We start from the raw sequence: 27,386 nt of genomic DNA on the forward strand, positions 1-27,386 counted from the left end.
TCCTCTTCTGGTACATGATGGAGAACCAAGGCTTCCTTTAAACATCTGGTACTCTTTGGTCTTCAAGATGCTTAAGCAGCCCTCCAGTGCTCCTCCTCTGCTTCCCCAATAGATGTAACAACCATTCTTAGGACTGGAAATGTCTAATGATGAGTATGCCACAAGCTAACCCAAGTGGTATATCCCAAAGCTAAAGGTTTTAAGTCTTGATGTAACTTATTTTCATGTATGGAAACAGAACAATTAAAATTGCTGAATTTTTTGGAAGACAAGGGAATTGAATCTCATGGAATGAGAGTTATAGGAGAGACAGAGAGAGAGAGAGAGAGAGAGAGAGAGAGAGAGAGAGAGAGAGAGAGAGAGAGAGAGAGAGAGAGAGAGAGAGAGAGAGAGAGAGAGCTTGGCTAGATGAGAAAGCAAAGGCAAGAAAGGGCAAGGCTCTGATTTCAAAAACGTATTTGTGGGGGTGCAAAGAGCTATTTTTGGAGCTGCAAGAATTGTATGGATTGGGTATCATTTCAAATCCAATTAATAATTTAAAAGTTATATTTTATCCAGTATTATGAGCTGTTTTACCTTGTGGGATCAACTTGCAACAAGAAAATGTGATCTATCATCTTCTATTTATTTGACTGTATGCCTGGATGTCATCTACATATTTTGCAACCACTTAAACTAAGAACATGAACTCATGATTTTTAGGATTTATTTGCTTGCTCAAAGCTGACACTCTTCCAACTGAATCAGGCCTCCATTCTGTACTTTGATTAGTTAACTACAGATGGAGTTTTGTGGACTTGTTTTTAGGAGTTTCTTCAAACCATGATTCTCCAGTTCTCATCTTTCCGAGGTAAGATTATAGGAATGGGACAATGGTGGAAAGCAACTGGACTTCCTTCTGATGAGGCCACAATTGTTTATTTGTCAATAATATTTGTTATGTTTAAAAAACCCAGTAATTTCCAGCTGGATGCCAGTGGCTCATGCCTGTAATCCTAGCTATTCAGAAGGCTAAGAACTGAGGATCATGGTTCAAAGCCAGTCTATGCAGGAAAGTCCGTGAAACTCTTATCTCCATTAAACCACCAGAAAACAGATGCTATGGCTCAAGGGACAGAATATTAATTTTGAGCTGAAGAACTGAGGGACGTCAACCCAGAGTTCAAGCCCCATGACAAAAAAACATTAATTTTCAAATGCAAGATTATAGTGATGGAGAACTAGTCTTGAAAAGAAAATTCAGGACAGCACCTTGGACCTCAGTTCAAACCTCAGGACATACAAACAGGGACACACAGGCATAACTTAAAAGGCATACACACTATGCAACCCATCTCAGGACACAAGGCTCTTTAACATAGCTGCTGACTGTTGCTCTCATATACAAGCATCCAAAGAATTTTTTTTCTTTTAGTATACAGTCTTGGCGATTTCTTTGAATAATCAATTCAAGGTTGGAAACCATACAACATAGAAGATCTCATTGAAATAAACAGATGGATACATACCTGTAATACTTTCATTCATTTGTTGGTAGGAAGTCTTGAGGTATGACTCAACTGTGGCTTGCACAGCAAGACCTATGGCAGAACAACACTGAAACATCAAAAATGAATGAATGAATGAATACATTTATTGTCATAGTCTGAAACCTTATGGCCCTCACAATTGTCCTGATCATGATAAGCATCAAAGAAAGTGTTTTTCTTATGGCACACAATGAAACTAGTATACTGATGGCAAGGAGACTAGCATGGATGACCTGAGGCTGAGCAATCTGAAATAAGCCAGTACTCTTACCCCTGCAGGAACATTCTGGTGACAAACCAAACCAGTCATTGTTCAAAGTACCTTGGCCTATAGCTTCTGTAAGCACACTTACCTTGCTGGGCCATTTCCTTCACAGCCTGCAATTGCTGAGAAACTGTCACAAATCTCTAATTTTCTTAGGTTGTTCACTTACCTGAACATGCCCTTTGCAGAATTATTTCTTCCTAGAAATTTATTCCATACCACTATCTCTATCCCCATCCAAACTTGCTTACAAATACCATGTACAAGTCTACATTGGGTGACTAGACTTTAGAGGGGATGCCTCTGTGTAAGAATATTTTACCTTCTGTGGTTCCGGGAAGATGGCGGAGGAGAAGCTGGAATCTGAACAAGCTCTCGCATAGAAAGGAGTTTTAGAGTTCCAGTGAACAGTCCTAAGCCAGAGAATCACACCAAGTGTGTCAGCACAGGACAGAGAGTTAGACAAGAGAGGGGAAGCCAAGGAAACGCAGCAGCTGCCGCTCCGGCGGCGGGGCCGCGGCGGCGGCGACCACCGCCGCGGAGACATACCTGAGACACAGAGAGTCGGGGACGAAGGAGCCAGACGCAGCTGACGAGTGGATTCTACTCAACACCAACAAGAACCGACAAGGAGCGAACATCTTCATCCTGCTGTTTGCAGACCAGAGACGACCCAGGATCCAAGACTCGGCGTGAGTACAAGCCCGACATCCTCACTCCTCAGGGAGCAGAGGAGGGAAGGCCACCCCTCCCCCCCCAGCACCGGTGATCTCCATGATCTCCATCTTGGATACCGACAAAGCTCAGAGGAGCTGCTAGCTCCAGCTCAGGCCTTGGAATAAAATGAGTCGTTTAGCAGGTCACAAGAACTTAACGGCGAAGTGACCTGCCAGACTCAGCTCCATCCAGGGAAAAGTCACCCAGCTCAGGCGCCAGCCATCGGAGTGCCTTGCTTCACTGGGTAACCAGAGCCAGAGGCTGCCCCTCCCTCTAGCAGCCTCAACAATCAATTGAAAAACCGAAACCCTGAGAATGGCTCCAGGCTGGGCGCTGTGAGCTTTATCACAAAATAGCCCCAGGGAAAAGCTACTGTTTATTGAAAGGCCTCAACTCTACCCAGAACCTAGCCTCATCACCACATCCCCCTCTTTTGTGACTCTCAAAGCAGACCACCCTCCCAGAAAACTAACCTGGGAGGGGAATCTCAAAATCTTGGGTAAAGCAGAGCATTTTTCTGCCTCTTCCAACCAACCGACTTAAGAAACCAATCAAGCCACAGTTCCTCAAGCTGACCAGAGACTCCAACAAGAGACTGGTTGCAGACAAAAGGGAGATACAGGATTCTTCCCACTCCTCCCCCCCCCCAAAAAAAAATCAAAAGACTTTTTTTTCTTTTTTTTCTTTTTTTTTTCTTTTTCTTTTTTTTCTTTTTTTCTTCTTCTTCTTCTTTTCTTTTTTTTGCTTGTTTTTTGTTTTTTGTCACCTTATATATATATATATATATATATATATATATATATATATAAATTTTTTTCCCTTCTAAAACTTTTATTAATCTTTAATTTTTGCCTCTTCTGAAAAAATAATTGTTTTCCAGTAACCTTTTTTTTTTCTCATCTTATAATTTTTATTTTAGGAATACGTGAATAAGAGTTTTCCTTTCTTTTCTTGTCTTCTTTCTCTTTTTCTTTCTTTCTTAATTATCTTTTTGTTTTTTATCTAGCTCTACTGAACTTCTGATCTTTTCTTCTCCCGTTCCCATCCTTAAAGCTTTTCACAACTCCTCTATGTCCCTCCCCTTCTCTGAACATATTCACATTCCTCTCTAAATAGACGGTCTTTTAAGCTCTATAATAACATTAATTTTTACGTTTCTATTCTTTTTCTGGTCTCTCTTTATTCCCCTTTCCATCTCTTCTTTTTCTCTATCTCTCTACTTGCATCCTACCAAACTCATTTCCTGCACTGTGATTAGGACATAGTTAACTCTCCCTGTGCCTCCCCACACCAATCTATTCCTATTTTTTACCCACATCTCTCCCTAATCCTAATAATTTCTGGTTTTCCAAATTCTTTTCTGCGGTTCGAAGTCCTTTAACATATAGTCGTTTGATGTTGAATAGATGTATCTGTTGAACTAGATTGTATCTGTAGACTATTGACTGTACAAATGCAAACTTTGGTTGATGGTTGTCTTAAGATAGTGTTCTAGCACAAAACTGGTGCAATCTTTATCTTAAATGGGCCGAGTAAGCCGGAAAAACACAAGAAAAATGGCAAATTCCGGTATCTCAATTCTCAACCTTGATAATCAGGGATTAGAACAGATAAAGAATAATCCAGAGGAGAGTTCCCAAATAGCTCTACAAACACTAATAGCAAACATGATAAATGAGAAGTTTGGCAATGTACAAAGGACTCTGTATGAGCGTGATAGGGAGAGAGAGGAGGCATCCCAGAAGTTTATACAGGAATATCATAAGCGTGAGGAAGCTTCTCAAAAACTGATACAGGATTTGCGTGAACAACTTGAGAATACTCAAAGAGAAAGGGAGGAATGGCGTGAGCAGGCAGAGAACACTCAAAGAGAACTGCAGGAATCCCACAGAAGGGAGGAAACTAATCAAAGAGTAATTCACGAATTAAGAGACCAGGTAGAGAATACATAAAGATCACTAAAGACATTCATGGAATCCATTAACAAAGAGCTGAAGGAAGTCAGGGAGACCACAAAGGGAATGCTGAATGGAACCCAACAGAAGGAATGGGAGTCCAAAGAAACCATAACCAATCAACTAAGTGATTTGAGAACAAACACTGAACACCAAATTAAGGAAGTAAAGAAAATCATACAAGACCTAAAACAGAGCTTCAACAAAGAACTTGAAGCCATCAAAGCTGACCAATTAGAAGGAAAAGAGATAAAATCAAAGTAGAGAGTCTTGACAGCAGGTTAGACCATGCAGAAGATCGAATCTCAGGGATTGAAGACAGCCTAGATATTATAGAGAAAGAACATACAACCATCCAAGACAAGTCCAAGAAATATGATAGGTCTATCCAACACCTGGAAGACACCATCAGAAGGCCCAATCTAAGGATAATGGGTGTAGAGGAGCACCTAGAAACAGAAGTTAATGGTCTAGGAAATTTGTTTAACAGGATCCTAGCAGAGAACTTCCCAAACATACAAAAAGATAGGCCTATTCAGATACAAGAAGCTTTTAGAACCCCAAATAGACCAGACCAGAATAGGACATCCCACCGTCACATTATAATCCACACAGGATCAACCCAGACCAAGGAAAAGATCCTTAATGCTGTCAAGGAGAAAAGGTTAATCACCTATAAAGGGAAACCAATTAGAATTACCTCAAATTTCTCAGCAGAGACAATCAAAGCAAGAAGAGCCTGGAATGACGTATGCCATGCCCGAAAAACAAACAACTATCAACCAAGAATACTGTACCCAGCTAAACTCTCCTTCATAACTGAAGGCCAAATAAAAACCTTCCATAGCAAAGAAAAATTGAAACAATACATCTCCACCAAACCAGTCCTACAAAAGATTCTTAAAGATGTCCTACACATACAAAACCAACAAGAACGCAACAAAGGCCAAGAAACTGCACCCAAACTGAGAATCCAAGAACCTTAGGAAGAACCCAGTTTTCACAGCCCCCAAGAAGGTGGATAACATGGCAGGAACCCCCAAATACCTTTCAGTCCTATCTCTTAACGTTAACGGACTGAACTCTCCAATTAAGCGATATAGACTGTCTAGTTGGATTAAAAAACAAGACCCCTCTATCTGCTGCCTGCAGGAGTCACATCTTGCCCGTAAAAACAAACATATTTTCAAAGTTAAAGGCTGGAACAAAATCTACCAAGCAAACGGCCCTCATAAACAGGCGGGAGTTGCAATCCTAATATCAGATAAAATAGACTTCAAACTAAAATTCGTGAGAAGAGATAAAGAAGGTCGCTACATACTAATTAAAGGATCTCTCCTTCAGGAGGATATTACAATTCTAAATATCTATTCGCCAAACAATGGAGCACCCAAATTTATCAAAGAAACACTACTTTCCCTCAAATCCCATATAGATCCAAAGACATTAATTGTTGGGGATTTTAACACACCACTCTCCCCACTAGATAGATCAACTCGGCAAAAACTCAACAGAAAAACCGCAGATCTAAACAGCTGCATAGATCAACTAGACTTAACAGACATTTACCGAACATTTCACCCAGCAGCAACAGAATACACGTTCTTCTCAGCAGCACATGGAACGTTTTCTAAAATAGACCACATTTTAGGCCACCAAGCAAACTTGTCTAAATTCAGAAACATTGAAGTTATACCTTGCATTCTCTCTGACCACAAGGGAATAATATTAGATCTCAACACCAAAAGCCACCAAAGAAAGTCTGGTATCACATGGAGGCTGAACAACACACTGCTGAATCATGAGTGGGTCATGGAAGAGATTAGAAAGGAAATTCAAATGTTCATGCTTTTCAACAAAAATGAACACACAAATTACCAGCTCCTCTGGGACACAGCAAAGGCAGTACTCAGAGGCAAGTTTATAGCTCTGAGCTCCTACATCAACAAATTGGAGAGATCTGAAACTAACAATTTAATGACACATCTAAACCTCCTTGAATAAGAGCAGCAAGATAAACCCCAATCCAGTAGACGGAAAGAAATAATCAAAATTAAATCAGAATTAAATGAATTAGAATCCAAAAAACTATAGAAAGAATCAACAAAACAAAGAGTTGGTTCTTCGAAAAACTTAACAAAATTGACAGACCCTTAGCAAACCTTATAAGACAAAGGAGAGAACACACCAAAATTAATAAACTCAGAGATGAGAATGGAAACATCACCACGGAAACAACCAAGATTCAGAACATTATTAGGGAATACTTCTCAAAACTTTATGCTAATAAGTTTGAGAACTTGACAGAAATGGACCTTTTCCTAGCAAATATTGACATGCCAAAACTAAACCAAGATGAGTTAAACCAGCTTAACAGGCCCATATCAAGCAATGAAATAGAAACAGCAATAAGAGACCTCCCAGCTAAGAAAAGTCCAGGACCAGATGGTTTTACAGCAGAATTTTACAAGGCCTTCAAAGCAGAGCTCACACCAATACTCCTCCAACTCTTCAATGAAATTGAAAGAGAAAGCTCACTACCGAACACATTCTGTGAAGCCATCATAACCCTCATCCCAAAACCAGGCAGGGACTCATCAAAGAAAGAGAACTATAGACCCATTTCTTTGATGAACATTGATGCAAAACTTCTCAACAAAATTTTGGCCAATCGACTTCAACAATTCATCCAAAAAATCATACACCATGATCAAACAGGATTCATTTCAGGGATGCAAAGCTGGTTCAATATACGCAAATCAATTAATATTATTCATCACATCAACAGGAGTAAGAATAAGAACCACGTGGTTATCTCAATAGATGCAGAAAAAGCATTTGACAAGATCCAACACCCCTTTATGATGAAGGTTCTGGAAAAATTAGGAATCCATGGAACATTCCTCAATACAATAAAGGCTGTATATGACAAACCTACAGCCAGCATTATACTCAATGGTGAAAAACTAAAGCCATTTCCTCTTAACTCAGGAACAAGACAAGGATGCCCACTCTCTCCACTTCTCTTCAATCTAGTATTAGAATGCCTAGCTACAGGAATAAGACAAGATGCAGACATAAAGAGGATCCAAATAGGGAAAGAAGAAATAAAACTCTCCCTCTTTGCAGATGACATGATCTTGTATTTAAAGAATCCCATAGACTCCACTCCCAAATTACTCAAGCTGATTCAAAACTTTGGCAAAGTAGCAGGTTATAAAATTAACCCCCCAAAATCAATGGCTTTTCTATATGCCAACAATGAGAAAAGTGTGGCTGAAATTAGGAAAGCAACTCCATTTGTAATAGCCCCACAAAAAATAAAATACCTATGAATTACCTTAACCAAAGAAGTGAAGGACCTCTATGATGAAAACTTTAAAATCTTGAAAAAGGAAATCAACACAGAACTTAAAAAATGGCAAAACCTCCCATGCTCCTGGATTGGCAAGATTAACATCGTGAAAATGGCAATACTTCCCAAGGCTATCTACAAATTCAACGCCATACCTATCAAAATTCCACCCTCATTCTTCAAGGAAATAGAGGAGGCAATCCAAAAATTCATATGGAACAATAAAAGTCCCCGAATAGCAAAAACGCTCCTCAACGGAAAGAATACTGCTGGAGGAATATCAATACCAAATTTCAAACTCTACTATAAAGCCATAGTAATCAAAACAGCTTGGTATTGGCATAAGAACAGACCTCAGGACCAATGGAATAGAATTGAAAACCCAGAAATGAACCTACAGACCTATAGCCATCTAATCTTCGATAAGGAAGCTAAAACAGTTGAATGGAAGGAAGACAGCCTCTTCAGTAAATGGTGCTGGCAAAATTTGTTAACTACATGTAGAAAACTAAAGCTAGATCCTTATATATCACCCTGCACCAGAATCAACTCCAAATGGATTAAAGACCTTGAACTCAAAGCAGACACTCTGAAAACATTACAGGATGGAATAGGAGAAACCCTAGGTCTCCTTGGCTCAGGTCGAAATTTTCTGAATAGAGACCCGGAAGCACAACAAATCAAAGAAAGGTTGGACAAATGGGATTGCATAAGATTGCAGAGGTTCTGCAGGGCAAATGACATAGCTGGCATGATCAATAGAAAGCCCACCGATTGGGAGAAGATCTTTACTAGCCATACAACGGACAAAGGTCTCATATCCAAAATATACTTGGAACTCAAAAACTTAAACCACCCAACAACAAATCCTCAAAGAATCAACTGCCCAATAAATAAGTGGGCGAAAGACTTAAAGAGAAGCTTCTCTGAAGAAGAAACAAGGATGGCCAATAGACACATGAAGAAATGTTCAACATCCCTAGCCATAAAAGAAATGCAAATCAAAACAACATTGAGATATCACCTCACTCCAGTTAGAACAGCAAAAATCAAGAACTCTAACAACAACAGATGCTGGAGGGGATGTGGACAGAAAGGAACCTTACTTCATTGTTGGTGGGAATGTAAACTCGTTCAACCACTTTGGAAAGCAGTATGGAGGTTCCTCAGAAGACTTCACATAGATCTCCCCTATGATCCAGCAATCCCACTTTTGGGCATTTACCCAAATGTTTACAAACAAGACCACACTAAAGCTACCAGCACAACTATGTTTATTGCAGCATTATTTACCATAGCTAAGATATGGAACCAACCCAGATGCCCCTCAGTAGATGAATGGATCAAGAAAATGTGGTATATATACACAATGGAATTCTATGCCTCCATCAGAAAGAATGACATTTCCCCATTTGTTAGGAAATGGAAAGGTTTGGAAAAAATTATATTAAGTGAAGTAAGCCAGGCCCAAAGAAACATAGGTCCCATGGTTTCCCTTATTTGCAATATCTAGTATAGGTATGAGTCAAGCGGAAAAGGTCAGATAATGTGATGTTAGGAAAATGAACCCTTAAATATGTATTTTAATATTTTCGTTTCTTTCATGCATGTGTTTCTAACGCATTTATAAGATTATTTCTTTTTTGCTTTGTATGTCCCTCCCCCACAGTGTAACCCCCGCTTTCACTATATTTGATGTCAGTATAACATGTGGAGGAGATGGGGACAAACAAGTCGTTTAAGGATTCAGGTGGACCTGTTGCAACAATGAGAAGTACAAAATGTCATTTCAAAACCAGCTTTACAATGTCGGTGTGGGGGGGGAGGAGGGTATAATTGGGTGGGGGTAGGGGGGTAAAATTGGGTGGGGGGAGGGGGGAGGCTGGGAAGGGAAGTGAAGGGTAAACAAAGGAGGAGGCTGCAATGCTTGGTAAGAAATGTATGCATTATCCTGCCCATGTAATTGTAGCCCCCCTGTACAGTATGTTCTCAAATAAAATAAAATACAATTAAAAAAAAAAGAATATTTTACCTTCAATAGCTATATACACAACTACACATCCACATGTGTCTTTCCTCATGGCTATTTCTACTTCCTGTGCAAACCACATGTTTGGGACCAGCCTAGGCAGAAATGCTTGCAAGACCTCAGCTGAGAATTGAGCACATTTGGAGGAATTACTCAAGTGGAGGAACACTAGGAGCACAAGTCCCTGAGTTCTGTCACCAATATCACACACACAAAAAGGCAGAGGCTTGGTTCTTTTTTTTTGTTTTTAGAAAATCGAGGAAATACAGGCTTAAATGACAATATTAAAGAACTGCTATTAACTTAATAGAAAAGATGAAGAATAGTAAAGTTATACAAGAAAACGTCTTTATTTCTTGGAGACTTATACTGAAGTGAAAATACTGTTAAATTCTTTAATAGCAACAGTAAAGAAAGAAAACAATAAAATTTGCACTATTTTTAAGTGTGCCTGCTGAAAGGTAAAGATTCCTTATATAATTTTTCTCTACTTCTGCTAGGCTAAATTTTTTTTATAATATGTATGCAAACATCTCTAAACATCCAGGAACGCCAGAGAACACACCAAGAATATTCTTGGTGCAGAAGAGGCACAACACCAAGAATGAGTCTCCATATCTGCAGAACTGGTGTCAAGAAGCCACCGATGGCACAGTGCCAGGGGCAGACACCTCAGCTGGAGCTGCCACCCACATCTGCCATGGTAGCCATGATTAGGAACCCTGCCCACTGCCACTGCTGATATTTTCGCCAGGCAAGAATCTAAATGATCCCTTCCTGAACTCTGATTCCAAGGAAAACTGAAAAGCACTTACCTGACATTTCAATTGTGTAGAAAATGAAACAGGCACAGGTTTGTTGATGTTAAAATTAAAGTGTATCTTTATCATCAAACACTTTCCAAAGAGCAAAACGCAAAACCATGAATTAAAAGAATGACCATACAACATATCTAACTGGTATTGGTATAAGCAATGAAAACATAGCTCTAGAAATACAAAACAAAGAATTTAAAAATCCATTTTTGAGAGTAGATTCCTTATATAAGTGCTGAGCTTCTTTGAGAGTGTTATACAACTTGATATATAGCATTATTGGTCAATAATTAAATTTCACTATTTGAAACAGAACATAAGGACTAACACATGGATACTATTTTATAGCTTATCAAGTACTTCTTATGGTATTAATATTGACCCTTTAATCTCTTTACAGAAGTTTAAACAAGAGGTGTGAAGCTTCAACAATTTTTGTAAAAGATATAAGAAGGTAGCTAAGTGATTAGATATGCTAATCATTAACATTAATAAAATGGCTTTTATCTTAAATAGGTACTGCTTTAAAATGTTGATCTTCTCTAAGAATAGGGGACTTGAAAAGCAAAAAAAAATGGCAAATATAAGACATATATGTACAACAAACACAGACAATTTAGTGACATTGGGCCCTCTGTGGTCTAGTTCTTGCTACTAATAGCCAGGACACAGCCTGCTATAGAACCCACACTCCAAAATGTTACCCCAGTAGTTAAACACTGAGCTGAAGAACAAAATGGCTTCTGACATGGAGCCTCATCATTTTGACCTAGTAAACTCAGACTGCATTCAGAGAAGCTTCCTAGCAATAAGCCACTAAAGACAAGAGAGTCTTGAGCTGAACTAAGTAGAAAAGAATGGAGATCAAGGGGAAAAGAGAACAAGAGTAATATATACCTAAAATGATCATGTGTTCCTGTTCTCTGAGTCCAACCAACTTGTGCCATTGTCCCAGAATAATTATTAATAGGGTCCAATTTTCAGTATTTAAGTAATTCTGATTGGGACAATGAATACCGTGGAGAAAGCCTAGAAACAATGAGAGTCTGAAGATGTGTGCATGTGTGTGCGTGTGTGTGTGTGTGTGTGTGTGTGTGTGTGTGTGTGTGTGTGTAAAGGCTAACCTTAGCCAAACAGGGCCCAGAAGCCCCAGGGAAGAAATTTACTTCATCCCGTGTGTATAAGGGCTCATTGACAATTCATAAGCTCAATAATCACAGGAGTAGGAAATAGTATTTTATAGCTTGTCTTTAAGCAATAAGACAGAAAATGTGAGAACAGGAAAGAATTCAGGTGTCAAAAGGTGTTCTGTCACAGGACTACCAAAGGCAACAGTATCAGATGTAGAGTGAAGGATTGACTCCCACCCTATTGTCCCTGGTCCATACAGATGCCAGACAAATTCCCAGGTATGTTTGTTTGATGTGCCTGAACCCAGCTGTGAACATCCCACGTGAGCTCATTTGAAAGGCACAATTCACTAGACTAGGCCCTTTCATTCATCTCTGCCTCCTTGCTCAGATGGAAAGCCCAGCTCCTACCCACAACCTCCAAACTGTAGGAAGGTCTGTGCCCCTTGGTGTTCCTCAATAAACAGTCCTCACCTATTGACAATTGAGTCAAGCCTATCCCCTTTCAGTCCTCCTCCCTTTTCCCAATATTGAAGGTCTTAATAAGAGCCCATAGAGGGTCCAATGAGAAGGAAGTTGTACAAACAAGTGACTGGGAGTCACCTCTTTGTAAACCAAGTCTGCTGCACTCCTGATTAACTGTACTACTGAGTACTTACATGTTAAGACTTGACATTGAGAGAAGAAAGACAAAAAGCCAACATAACAAAACACTCAGAAAGTGCTCAGAATTGTATGAACATGATCATGCCCTTAGGAAACTTACAAAATTCACTCCAAAGATTCCCTCAGTGAGTTTATAAGGCACTTCTCTAATAACAAGAGGTCTTTGAAGGTAGTTGTTCTTCATAATTACGGGACTCTAACCATTTTGAAGGCTATGGATTATTTTGCTTTTGAGACCTCAATTTATATGCAACATTGATCAGTGACTGACAACAATTTGAACAGAGAAGAATGAGATCATTAGGAAAAATGAATGTAATACTTTCAGCTTATCACCAGAAGTATGTTGTTAGATCACAGAAAGTTTGTTTATTCACCCATTTATTTATCGAAGACCACTCTAAAGTCCCAGTAAAATCAAAGGAAATGCATAACAGAATTACCTATTTTGTAATTTCTAAGAAAGGAGAGAATTCAAAATTTCAGAAATCCTAGAAACAGGAGACCTGAATGAAATAATTTAGAGTCTGTGGTAAGCTGAAATGCTGAAGATTCTGAGCTTCTAAAACCTGCCAGGAAATATGCATATCCAGATTGTCATAGATAAGCATTTATTCAAAAAGAATATGGATGGTCTCTCTAAGATATAGCTCTTATTCCTTCAGTAGACATTAATATCCTTTGTTGAAAAGCAGAAACTTTTAACTCCACCCAAGGAAAAGCTAAGCAAAAAAAAATCAGACCAATATTAAACACCTACAGACAGGTGAAAATGAAATACTACCTATTTGTTCATTCCCCCTTAAAAATGTCTGCTGACACCTGGACACTGATGGTTCATGCATATAATCCTAGTTACTCAGGTGGCTGAAACGTGAGGATCATGGTTCAAAGCTAGCATTGACAAAAAAGTCCATGAGAATCTTATCTTCAATTAACCACCAATAATCCAGAAGTGGGGGTATGGCTCAAGTGGTAGAGTACTAGCCTAGAACAAAAAAGTTCAGGGACAGTACTCAGGTCCTGAGTTCTACCCCAAGACTGCCACACACAAAAAAGTTTGCTGACATCTTACATGAACCTAACCAGAGAACAAAATGAATAACATCTCTATTCATTAAGAAAGAGGCACGGTGGGGGAAAATGCCCCCAGAAACAGACAACAAACACATAAAATGAAGAAGTTTTTCAAAGCCAAGGATGGAATGGTGAATGTCTGTCCCCCCAAATCCCAGCTACTCAGAAGGTGGAGATCAAGATCATCAAAGTTGGAGGCCATCTTGCACAAAAAATTGAAACATCATCTCAATAAACTGGGGATGATTGTGCATGTATCCCATCTCAAACTCCAGGAAGCTGTGAACAGGAGGATGTTGGTTCTGCCTAGTTAAGACAAAAAACATGAGGTCATATATAAAATATAACTGAAGCTAAAAAGGAGTAGAGATGTGTCTCAAGTGGCTGTGTGAGCATGTGCCAAGCAAACTAGTCTTGAGTTCAAACCTAAACAAGATAAACAAGCAAACAAATATGCAGATGGGAAACACATAAAATATTAAATGATTACCTGCTGTAGCATTTGGGAGAAAAACTATCTTCACACTCAGAAGACAAACGTGAAGTAAACACAGATTACAAGGCAAGAGTTTCTATAAGGTCAAAAACAAGAAAGAAAGGAAGGAAGGAAGAAGATAGGGAGAGAGAGAAAGAGAGAGAGGAAGGAAGGAAGGAAAGAAAGAGAGGTAGCTAGGGAAGGGGAAAGAGGGAGGGAGGCAGGAAGGAAGGTAGGCAAGACTGGGAGCTGGTCACCTCAGCTGTGGAATAAAAAGATTGACTCTACCATAGCATGGGGTGTGTTTCTGAATGGTTGCTTGAAGTTCTAGGGATTGAACTCAGAGCTCTATGATTGCTGGAAGGCCACTCTAACACTTGACTCATGCCTCCCTATAATCTTAATATGCTTCCCAATTAATGGGATGACAGGCATAATACAAAATTATGAGGTGATCACTGCACACAGCTGAATGTTCTGCCAGCTTCATCATGGGGTGGCCACAAAGTCTATAACACATGGGCCTTTAGGGAACATTTCAGACTCAAACTTCAAAGATATACCACTTGGTATCACAATAGCTGAATATCACCAGCATTAAACAAATTAATCATTACTTCTTTTCTATCAGAGAAGTAAAAGGACACAGGGAAAATCCTGTTCCTTTTTATGACACTGGAAGTACCTGGGTATATGCCAGTTATTGGCAAAGTAGCTGAGCCTCACATTTCCTGCCCAAGTCCTGCAGGGGAGAGGTGAGGTGAGCCACAGACTCTCATGCCTTTAACTTGTCAAGATGAACAGGTGGTACCTGGGTCTTGGACTCCAACTAAGAATGGAGTCCTCGTCAGACTTCAAGAACACACTCATCTCCCCCTTCTGGAGTGGCTGGATGTGAGAACCTGGACACTGAGCAAGTATTCTTTTGTAGCAGCAACAAGATGGAACTTTTTGACACTCATTATGAGAGGCAAAGAGAAAAAAAAATCTAGGTTTTCTTAAAATCAGGAGAAGACACAATTTTTTCTGGTCCCTTCTTGTGTAATTTTACTTCCCCACACTGACAAGAAGGTCCACAGAGCCAAGCATTTCCCATGCTATTTCCCAAATACTGCATGTTCTGATGAAACTGTTTCTATAAACATCACTGGAGCCATCTGCAAGCAGTGAAAAGCATCTTCAATGACCCACAAAGTGACAAGTGACAGAGCTGGAGACATAGCACAACTCAGTCCTGACTGTCCTAAAAACTTAGGGTAAGCCATAAAGGGGTCTATCCAATACCATTCCACCAAGGACTCAGAGAAACCTGGTATTTCCTAAGTGACAGAGCCATTCCAACTCCTGTCCTGGGACTACTTAGAAACCCTACTCTAAGTGCCACAGAGCTGTAACTCCTGTGATAACCTCACCCCCACAATTATGTGCTCTTAGTAAGGCTAAGAATATTTCTTATTGGAAGGGTGATGACAACAGATCAGCTAAGACTATGGGAGAGTTGTCAAGTCAATGGGCAACCTGGTGAACCAGAGAGAGACCGTGGCTGTGATGAAAATAAAAAGAAAATACACTTTTAATGCCCTTCTTTTAAAAGTGTTAGTAGGTCTATGCTAAAGGTAAGATAGACACACATGCTTAGAGACATTTAAAACATTGTACATTAAGGTGTTGGTAGTGTTCCATCCTTTCTGCTGAGATATGGAATTAGGTTTTCATCATGCTTTATCTCTATTACACACATTTTCTACAATGCACAAATTGTATTTATTCTGAGGAATGTACTACTGATTTACTAATATGAATACAAAAAAGACTCATATCTATGCAAACACTCTCAAGAGTTTGTGCCCTATTTGTAAAGTCTTTGTAGCAGTTTTGATTAAACCCATCACACCCACAGCTAGCTCTGTTTTAAAGCCCCATGGGAACAGTGATCCTTCAGAACTAGAGAAGACAATGAGCCATTGTTCCTCCTTTCCGGCCAATACTGTGGCTCCAAAACTGCTATTTATCCCTTTATGAGTAAGCAAAGAAAACAGGCTTCATAAATAATTTGATGTTTCAGCACTTTCTTCCAAGACAAGCATGCAGGCTTCACACAAAAGACAGATTTAGTAACTAACTCAAAGAGCTCGGCTAACTGAACAAGGAGCTTTTGATGCTGGAACTCAAATTGCACTAGTATAATAGGATCTGATTGGAGCTAACAGGAACCGTTTAGTATTAGACAGGTAATTTGGCACCAAGGAACCAAATAGAATAGTGCACAGCTTGCCAGGGCCTCAGACTCTTCCCAGAGACCACCAAAGAATATCTCATCCCCCAATATTCAGAACCAATATCACCTTCCTGTGAAGACCTAAATATTTCTCATCTATTTTTGGTATGAACTCAAGCTAACCAATCCTTCTTCCATGTGCCCTCTTAACTCACTTATGAATCACCTACAGTAATTGAGCACTATGTCTACTACTGTGAGTACACAGAGCAGTTCTGTACTGGGCGCCATTAGGTACTCACTGAGTACTCACTCTGAAGTCCTCAATGCTCCAGGGTAACAAGGAAGCTGGACTTGTAGGCTCCAGGCACCACATCAACAAGTATGCACAAATGAGCACTAAAGGGCTGATGAGATTGTCAGGCACCCTAATGCAGCAGCTGTGTGCATGCTATGCTCAGGCTTTAGTTCCCTAGTAAATCAAATGCCCAGAGGGGTGACTGGTCTGGAGCTTCTTGGAGATAAGTTTACCCCCAAGTGAGATAGGGTTCTCAGCCGTCAATCAGGAGGCCGGGTTAGTATACCAACACACAAGAGACAAGGAACATTCAAGCCGAGCCCACACTCTCTGCAGCCAAGGGTGCCATCCAGTAACGCCAGAGGCAGGTAGCAGAGGCTCTGACACAAAGCCAGATTGGAAGCACTATCTACCACATAGACAGACCTCCTTAGGACAAGCTTAGAGAAGGATTCTGTTTCTCACACTCTCTTCTCTTCCTCCTGCCTTCCTTGCCCAGATGAGGGAATCACAGCATCACCTTCTCAGCAAGACTTCCAAGTGGATCTCATAGACACAAAGCAAGACCATCAGGAAAGAAAACCATCCCAATTTCTCAGAGGACAAAATGCAGACTGAGGCCTGGACATGTTTAAAGGAGACACATCTGGTACCTGATGTTGTCCCTGCCTTCAATGCCAATATTCATTGCCCTGCACTGCACTGTAGAAGCTATCGGAGTCTTCTACAATTACAAGGAACATCTGGGATTCTGGCACATGACCTGAGCCACTCCTGCTTGACCTACAGCTTCATATCTCCCCTATTCTCCATCCATCCATTCAAAGCAAGACCTGGGAACTGGGAGAGGTTAGCTCTGTCTTCTATTCTGCCTAGGCTTTAAGAGCTACTGAAATATCAAATCCCCATGAGGGCTGGGTGCTTCATAGATAAAGTCACAAGAGAGCCAGGCCTCCAGAAAGAACATATCTAGGTGGGCCAGGGGTATGCATATAAGGAGCACAATGTGTCTCAAGCAATGCAGATCTCTCCTGAGACCTTCCTAGAACTAGTTACTCACAGAAGACCAGGGACATACACTTTGGGGTCACCCAATGCCTTTTAATGGTCCCTAAACACTTCCTTACAACTCTATACATCCACCATCTCATTTGCACTCCAAAACTCCGCACGCAACCTCATTAAGAGTCAGTAATTGGTGAGAAATATTGATACTTCAAATTAATTGTGTTATTAATACTATAACCAATCAAAGGGTCCTAAAATAACTCTATTTTCTCTATATAAACTATACTATTAGTGCCATTAAAAAACAATTGCAAATAGACTTGTACCATATGTGGGCAAAAAAAGCAATTAAGTGAAACTCTTGAAAACTAAATGTATAACCAACAGCATATTATCAACATTTACATAATTCACATTAAAATAATGACATCCTAAAATATATTACTTTTTTTGAGGGGGGTCCCGTCGTGGGGCCTGAACTCTGGGCCTAGGCGCTGTCCCTCAGCTCTTCAGCTCAAGGCTAGTGCTCTACCACTTGAGCCACAGCGCCACTTCTGGCTTTTTTCTTTTTGCTTATATGGTGCTGAGGAATCAAACCCATGGCCTCAGGCATGCAAGGCAAGCGCTCTACCACTGAGCCACCTTCCCAGCCCCAAAATATATTCATTTTAAGGGATAGACTTATCAATAAAATATTACATACCAGGCTGGGAAGTTGGCTCAGTGGTAGAGTGCTTGCCTTGCAGGCCCTGGGTTAGATTCCTCAGGATCCCATAAGCAAAAATAAAAAAGCTGGAAGTGGCATTGTGGCTCAAGTGGTAGAGCACTAGCTTTGAGCTGAAGAGCTGAGGGACAGTGCTCAGGCCCAGGTTCAGGCCCCTCGATGGGACCCCCCCCAAATATATATATTACATTCCTTTTAATACTCTGCTACAGTATCTCAGGGAAATAAAATGTAGGTCTATTCATCAACTAAATACACAATCCTTTCCCATTAGCTTTTATTAATAAAGGAACTACAATTCAGTCATAAATAGGCAAATTATTACATGATTTGAGGATTAGGATGAAAAATTTGATACATAGCAAAGGTATATGATGCAGTAAAACCAGCTGGTTTACATTTTGGTCATGTGTGAACTGCCCATAGAGTAAAAGGAAGAACTTTTAGTGATGGAAGTTAAAATAAACTCTATTTTGGAACTTATTTTTCAAGAGGAAAAAGGGAAAGTATTTCAACAGAATTAAAGAGTACCAGACCCAATGAAAGGCTTCTTAAATCATGGAGGCTCTATGTTTGCTGTGTAGAAACCTCACGCCTACCATAACAAAGACCTGATACCTGCAAACTTTCCCATAATCCCTCTTCCTAGAAATGATTCAAGAATTCATAGTACTTTTCCAACTCTCTCTTTTCCAGCTCTCTCTTTCCCAACTCTCTGTCTTTCCCAGCTCTCTCTCTTTTCCACCTCTCTTTCCCAGCGATCTTTCTCAGTTCTCTTTCCCAGCTCTTTCCCAGGTCTTTCCCGGCCTTTCCCAGCCGCGTGGAGGGCCAAGATGGCCTGGTGCCAGCCAGAACAATGACTAAACCTACCCCTTACCTGAATACCAAGTGCGTGGTGCTCTTCTTACTCAGCTACCTCTTTTTAAAAATCTAACATAAATGGTGTCGTGACTCGGATAAAGGGCTTAAAGTCAGGATAGGTGGGATTCCTCTCTGTTTTTTTCCTCTTTTTTTCTGTTTTTGCTTGTTTTTCCCTTTTTGCTCTGAGGAATATCCACAGTTCTGATGGCCTTTTGCGAATTGGTCTATCTGCTGTGGACACATCACACCGATACCATTGCTGGCCTTCACATCCACGTCCACACCACTTCTCTACTCTGGTGAGTGAAACTACTCTCTACAATTCTCAGTTGCTCAGTCTCTGTCCAGACATGGCACCATGCCAGAGAGCTCCTACAGCCTTTAGCTGAAAAAGGCCACTCACCTCTGAAGCCTAGGATGCTTGGTTTTGGGACTTGGCCTTTTTTCTCTAGAGGGCTCTTGGGGAAGTGGGGAAGCTACACATGGTGGGTTAAGGGTTTGGCCCCATCTGACCCTTCAACTTCCACCAAGCTTACTACTCCATCCATCTATTCTAAGGTATCTTGCTAACAAGTTGTTCTTTTTCAGGCCCTGGTAAGTGAGGCCCAACCATCTGATGTGCTTTGTTACCAAAGATGTCTACACACTGTTGTCAATGCTTGATAGGAAATGTACTCGGTATCTTGTCCATGTAATTGTAACCCCTCTGTACAGTATTTTCACAATTAAAAAAAATTCAGGTTTTGAGTTTTGCCTTTTTTGTTTTATGTTGTGTGTTCTACTACTAACTACGTGGTTTTAAAATACTGGGCCTATCTGTGCTAAAATTTTCATCACATCTAACAAGTTTAGTCATTGCAGAATATTTGTTGGTCAATTCTTGATAAGGACCAGGTAAGCTCTATTCTCTATTCTATTTGATCTCCTTGTTGATTTATTGGAAATAATAAAGGGCCTTTGTGGCAAAGATTGCAGTTCAAAGGCAGCCTGGGCTGAAAAATCCCTAAGACTCCATCTCCCAACTAACCTGAAAAGAGCCAGGTTGGAAGCATGGCTCAAGACTCTTATCTCTAACCAGCCAAACACTGGAAATGGTACTGTAACTCAATGTGATAGAGCACTAGCCTTGAGTAGAAGTGCTCAGGGGTAGTGCCCAGGACTTGAGTTCAAACCTCCTTGAATACCAACTGGGACAACCATCCCAGCAACGAGCACCTAGACTCAGCCAGTCTGGGGAACAAGGGACCATGGATAGGTGTAAGAGGAGATGTTGTCAAACAGCTACTTTGTGCCTGCCCTTTCAAAATTAACCACAGTTGGGAGGTCAATAGAAGTAAGAAGCCTGCCCATCCAATGTCTATACCTGTCTACCTATTAACTGAACAGGAATTTATATTCTTGTCTTTGTCACTTGACTTATCCTCTACCTAGTTGCCAGATATCATAAGTAGCTGGAGACATTTCAACCAACATTTTCAGTCCTTCCTCTTGCCATTTATTTGCTCTCTAGTATTTTTTTCCAGCCCTTCAATGCCTCATGAGACCTCTCCAGAGTTCATCTAAGGACTCACACCACCAAGGGACAGCAGCTGCTCACAGCCTTCTCTGGGAGGGGACCAAATTTCAGACTTTTATCCCTAATGTCAACGCCCCTGTTCAGCAGGAAGTAGCCAGAGAGAATCCGTGCCCCATTTCATGATTATTAAAAGACTGGAATGTAAGGTCTGCTCCTGGATGGAGAGCAAAGTTTCCACTGAGTACCTGCATTACCTAGGCGCCTGGAACGCCTGGAAGAGGTCACATCTGCATCCACTGAGGTCACATCTGAATTTGATGTGGCCACACCTTTCTCCACCCATACCCCAGATAAAGCCTAACCCAGGCCCAGATGCTCTCTTTCCCAACTCTCTCTCTTTCCCAGCTCTCTCTTTCCCAGTTCTCTTTCCCAGCTCTTTCCCAACTCTTTCCCAGGCCTTTCCCAGCCTTGTGGAGGGCCAAGATGGCCTAGTGCCATCTTGAATAAACCTACCCCTTACCTGAATACCAAAAAAAAAAAGAATTCATAGTAGTTCTTAAAATCTAAAAGCATATGGACAGGTTTCTCAGCAGAGGAAGCAGGAAAACCCAGACAGCCCTTCCAATATTCCCATGTGGTGTTTCAAAAATCACTAATGATGAAGGAAATGGTGGCCTTGACTTTCATGAAGGCCATTCAGTGGGCATGAGGGGTTTATTTAGATTCATTCTCTTAATTTGTGTACTTTTGGCATTATTGGCATCTGACTCAGTGTTTCATTCTTGATAATCAAGTGCTCTACCACTGTAGCCATGCCACATCCCTTTGTGTGATGCTTTATGCCAAGACCAGACATTCTGGGATCCTCCTACTTGCATGTCATGCCACACTGGGATGACAGATGCATGCCACCATCCTCAGCTTTTCAATTTTTTCCCCATGCTATCCTGAAAGGTCAATGCTCCTGATTTTAGCCCTTCCCTGTAGCTGGGATGAAATTTTTATTAAAAACAAAATTAAGAGCCTAAATTTGGTTTTTAAAAAGTTCAATACATGTGTTACAATTTTCTCCCAAAACATAAAATCCTGTGCTTCTAACTTTAAAATACTTAGCCAGCTAAGGGGTATTATGCATTTTGAATGTCTAACAACCACCCCAAAGTAGGCTGGCTACACACATTCCCATCACATCTATGTTCATTATTTCCCCAATAGTGACTGCTCTGACCCTGAGCCCCTTCACTTTCTCACAGTCCATCTCTAAGCAACTCTCAATAAAATCTGCATGTCAAGTACCCCATTTCCCAAACCCTACCTGCATCATGACATATAGAATCCACCTCACCTGAGAACCTGAAATCGTTCTCACCAAATACCTGGCAAACTCACCTATGAAACCACGAGCCTGGTTTGGTCATTCACTTACATAACAACGTGACAGCTTCCTGGCTTTGTGGAGGGAATCTACACTGAATCATTGTGAAATAGCAGTCAAAACCGTAAAATCAACAACAGATACATGCTTTGTATCTGGTGAAAGACTTTGCTCAGGGAAGACTCAAAACAGTCCCTCCAAACAGACAATTCAATGTGACAAGTGTAGTGACCATTGGATTCACAATCCTGTGTGCACATACTGAGTTGGAATCTCCTTCTCTACAGGCTTGATAAGCAAATAGTCACTACACCCCCTAATATGGTGACACCTTCTCTGAAACCATTTGAGGTCTGAGCGACATGGGAAGGATTGGACATGAATCAATGGAAGCCACTGCACAGCCCAAAGTTCCTCAGGGGTCTGGAAAGGGACCTCTCCTGATGGTGAAGGCTATCAAGGCCTTTCTTTCAGGAGCCAAGGCAAGATAACCCTGACTTCTCTGCAGGTGCAGACACTTACTTTGAGATACTCCCGCTGAAAGACACCACCACACAAGCGGAAGAGTGAGGTCTCCAGAGAACGCACTTAGGGAAGAACAGTTGCAAATCGCACCATAGGTTAGATCTGACAGGAGCCTGCTGTTCACTGGCACCAATGTGACAGGATAGCATCCCATTTTCCAGGCTCTATGGTAGCATAGGAGGGGGCTCTGCCTTGGAATGCTCCGTCCCCCATACTTTATTGGTTCAACAGATGTGAAATCCACGAATAGAATTCCTCAGAACCTTCTTGAAGGAACTTGGTGCCTTTCTCATCCAATTGCTGCCTCCAACAGTGACTGGAAGTAGCCTCAGCTTCTGAAGGACCCCCCAGCTTCTGTCTGACTGGTGGCTTCCAGTCAAGCACACAGGCACTGGCCCTCTTCTTGAATTAGATGGGCCTCACTTGTCTCATCTGAGGGCAAGCCACAGAATTATGGCTTGAGTCTGAAGAAGGTCTAGTCACTGCCACCTTTGAGCTCCTGCAGTTATGATCTGCCATGTGGTGAGGCCACCAGAGACCATGTATACACGACAGTCTCTGAGGACTCCACACACAGATGCCCAGTCATTCTAGCATTTCAGGTGCCCTGCCAAACACTTAAGGGAATGGCTACAGGAAAAGCAGACCAACTCAACAGAACCAGCTTAGACTAACTTGTGATATTTCAAGATCATGATGCTTCCTTTGCTCTAGACACAAGATAATTATGCCAAGTGCAAAAACAGAGCAACTGCTATCCTGTCACAACTAAAAGTGTGGTGTTCCCACTATCTGTTGCACTGGTGCTGTCCTGGGACTGGTTGCTCTGCCACAAATTGGGTGTCTCATGCAGTCCCTGACATCTGCTCAGGAGGTGGGAAAATACAACCACCTACATAAAAGGGAAACAAATCACACTACTTTGGCTGAATTTGAACCATGATCCCTCACATCTCAGCTTTCTGAGCAGCTAAGATTATAGCTATGAACCCCAGCTCACAAGAAAACACCGAGTGTTTATTCTTAATAGCGAAGTGTATGCCCTTAGAGAAAGGCATGCAGGCTGGTGGTGAGGGCCTGGCTTTGAATCCTGGCTTGTTTGATCTCATTGGTAGAATATGGTGGTAATGGGATTACCTTCCTTAGCTGGGTACTGAGGGGGAACTGTGGGAAACTTAACATATTAAGGACATTTGGGACAATGACCAATGTCAATGGTCAATAGACAATGGCCAATAGACAATGGCCAGGGCATGTGGGCATGATCAGTTTGAAGGGCAAACATTCCACAAACAATTCTTATTGTAAACACATTGCCTTCAAAGCCATTGCATGATTTATTAAAAAGGGAGTAAGGGATGCTAGTCTGGTTCTGGAAACAGATGTAACCCAAATTGCTGCAAATTCCTCAGTGAGACCTGGGAACGCATGATCAATAGGCAGAAAGTGGACCACAATATGTGGGTATGGACAAAGTTTGTTGACATATCACATGCTGATTTACAGCATACAGACCTAAAAGTAGATCTTCAGACAAAGAGAAGAAAGTTAACTTTACAGAATTTCATACGAACACAGACAATTAGAGGTAATTTTAAGTCAGTAAGCAGGAAGAATTAAACCTTGTCAACAAATGTGAAGTAGCTCCAGTGATCAGAGGTTGCAAAGAGTAAGCAAGGCACAGGTGAGCTTCCTTAAACACACAAAGAGAGTCTCTGGGCATTGTTCTATAGAATTAATAGGGGAGAATAATGGCACTTCCTGCAAACCTTCACCTGAGTCTGGCAGCTGGGCATCAGGCCTTTGCCCTGACATGGAGAAAGGGGAGTCCCTCTTATTTCCCCCAGAGGGAATACATGCAGGCATATGCACGCTCATGGCACGTAAGACTTCAGATGGGGTCATGAGAATCAATGCCTCCAACTAACTTGCCTACTTGGTTCCTACAGCTGTAGAGCTCCATCTTCCTCACACCAACATTTTGTCCTTGTGACTGCCCAGAGACAAAAAAGTTTCCAAACAACTGGAAAGGGTTGCCTTCCTGGAGGGCTCTGATTGGAGAAGAGGCTTGGTCATGAGGACTTGCCATTGGTGGGTTCCAGTGCTGATGTTCTGTGACCTTCCCAAAAATCTTACACCTTCCCTCCCATACCTTTCAGAATGACAGCACAAAAGCCATTATAAACACCTGTCTCTACTTTACCCTAACCCACTTTCTTATTTCAAAGGGTAGGGGTTGGGGGCATAAGTTTGCATCAGGAAGCTAAGCTAACAAACAACAAAATAACTTGAGTTTAGAAAGATCTTAACCCTAGGAATACCTCCCTGAGAAGGAGGAGAAGTGCTTTTATGGACTTCTTCAGAACTGTGGTATTCAAAATGGATTGCTACAGACAAACCAATGGGGTAAAGAAGTAAGATGCAGGCTGAGCATCTCTAATCTGAGGATCTTGTGTTGTGATGCTGTCTCAAGTGAGAAGCTTCCACATTGGGCTTCATGTGACTGTGGCCATCAAAACAGGAGCACACTGCTATGGGCTCATGCCTGTAATGCTAGCTGAGATGTAAGGATGTCTACAGTTCAGAGCCAGTGTAGGTAGAAAAGTCTCTGAGATTCTGATCCCCAATTAACCACAAAAATGTAGACATGGAGCTGTGTCTCAAGTAGTAGAGCACTAGCCTTGAGCAAAAAGCCTAAGGTAATTGCTCAGTTCCTTAGATCAAGCCTCAGGTACAACACAAAAGGAAATGAAAACAAAAAACATCAAGGCACACTAAAAGTATATAAAGTTATCTTCAGTCTAGGTATATAAGTAATGAATGCATTTTATGTTTAGAATTAATCCCAGCACAAAGTTACCTTATCACATATATGCAAATGTTCCAATATCTGAAATTCAAAATATCTCCTTTCTCAAGTATTTTGTAGGAAGGACAGTCAATCTGTTTTAAATTTTCTATTATTAAACCATTCTATAAAATTTTCCACATTCTATATGTCATATAATTTTTAACATTACTTAAATAGAAATAAGCAAACATCTAACTGCAGACATGTGCCTATTGTGCTTTCCATGCTACCAAATTCCTTAATCCTTATCCACAGTACTAAGAAATGGGTACTACTGAAGAAGAGATTAAAAACATTTCTCTATTTCAGGTGGTGTACAGTCTGAGTATTCAAAGGTAAGTCAGGATATGTCGTATTTCTTAAAGCTATACCCTTAAAAAGCAGACATTAGAATACAACACAGGAGGTACTTCCTAAATAATTATTGGATGAGTAAGTGATGGGCACTCAAGACTGCTAGATTCTCTTTCCATAGAAGGGATTATTATGTTATATTAAAAGATAAGAAGTGAAGAACAGAACACATGGGAGAACTTTTGCAGCCATGCTCATTTTTAACCTTATCTCCATATACAGTACTGAAGATCCCTTCAGATGTTAAAAGGGAAGGCAGAGGAAAAGAGAACAATCACCTGGAGATTACAGAGTTTCATCCAGTCAGGACTTAATCTGTTTTATGTCCTAAGTTCTATCTGGAGGCTGATGAATATCAGTCCCAGATGAATGTCAATCAAAATGTAGCTCTCAGTTACAACTTCCCCAAAGAACTTTCAAAATTATGCCAATTGTATTATTCTATACTCTGTAGAAACTAACCCACATGTCACCTTTCCCAGGTCAGAAAGTATGTGCCCAATGGCCAAGTTCACCAAACTCCATGCTAGACAGGCCTTGTTAATATTGCTCTTAGAAACATGTACATCCTGAAGTACCAGAAAGAAACAAGAAAAATGATTCAGAAACCAGCCTGTTGGCATAAACTGCATCACATCAACACCTAAGTAGTTTCTTTATGTGGCTCCATTCTCTGTCCTTCCCAGGGCTTTACCCAGGGACTCTGAGCTAAATTTTTAATATATACATACACATACATATGTATGTACTTATGCATATATGCATATATATGTATGTACATGCATTTAAACACATATATAAATACAAATACACACAAATTATCATAACAAATAACACTGACTGCCTCCCCATAAAAGAAGTAAGGTTTCCTGAAGCTGAATTCCAGGTCTAATAAACAGAACAAGAAAACTTCTAGATGTAAAGTGAAGGCTCTCAACCTGTAGAGATATTTTTCTATGAAACCAATCAAAATAAGAATCATACCCTTCCAGTCTTCAAAGACAGTTCTTTTTACAGGAATTATGCATAGAGATGCAAAACATAAAGTTGTCTTTTGTCTTAGCTCATGAAGGTAAACTCCCTCTAGAATAAACTACTGAGCCTAGATCATACATTGTATGTTGAAGAATTTAAATACTCAATGCATATTATTGAAATTAATTCATAGTCATGCCTAAGAAATTAATTTACCTCTGCCCTGTTTTCCTTATGTATAATGTACCATGAAATCAAAGAAATAATAGTACAAGTTAAAAAAAATACCTATTCCAATGTGGGCAATATGAAAAAAAATTACTAAGGAAAATAGAGATACTCAAAAGTAACTGAATCAGTATGGAAATAAATCAATAGTCAAACTTGTGAGTAGCTGTCAATTGCTGAAAACATTACACCCAGACCTAAACCATTTTATCTTTTCAGAAGGTTCACCATCTCTATAGTAAAATAACCATTTACTCCAATATCCCCCAGCATTGTTGGGGACATGAAGGTTAACAATATATTTTAGAGCTAATTGTCTCTCTGGAGCATTTTTCTCATCAGAGGACTTTTCCATTTTCTACTCAGCACAACCCGCTCTCTGCCCTGCTTGTCAAAGGCAGACTCCAATCCCACAGGCATGCCCATGCCTGGAAAGTCCA

The sequence above is a fragment of the Dipodomys merriami genome, unplaced genomic scaffold, assembly GCF_024711535.1.
Source record: "Dipodomys merriami isolate MVZ:Mamm:240054 unplaced genomic scaffold, mDipMer1.0.p SCAF_74, whole genome shotgun sequence".
In the NCBI taxonomy this organism is placed as follows: Eukaryota; Metazoa; Chordata; class Mammalia; order Rodentia; family Heteromyidae; genus Dipodomys; species Dipodomys merriami.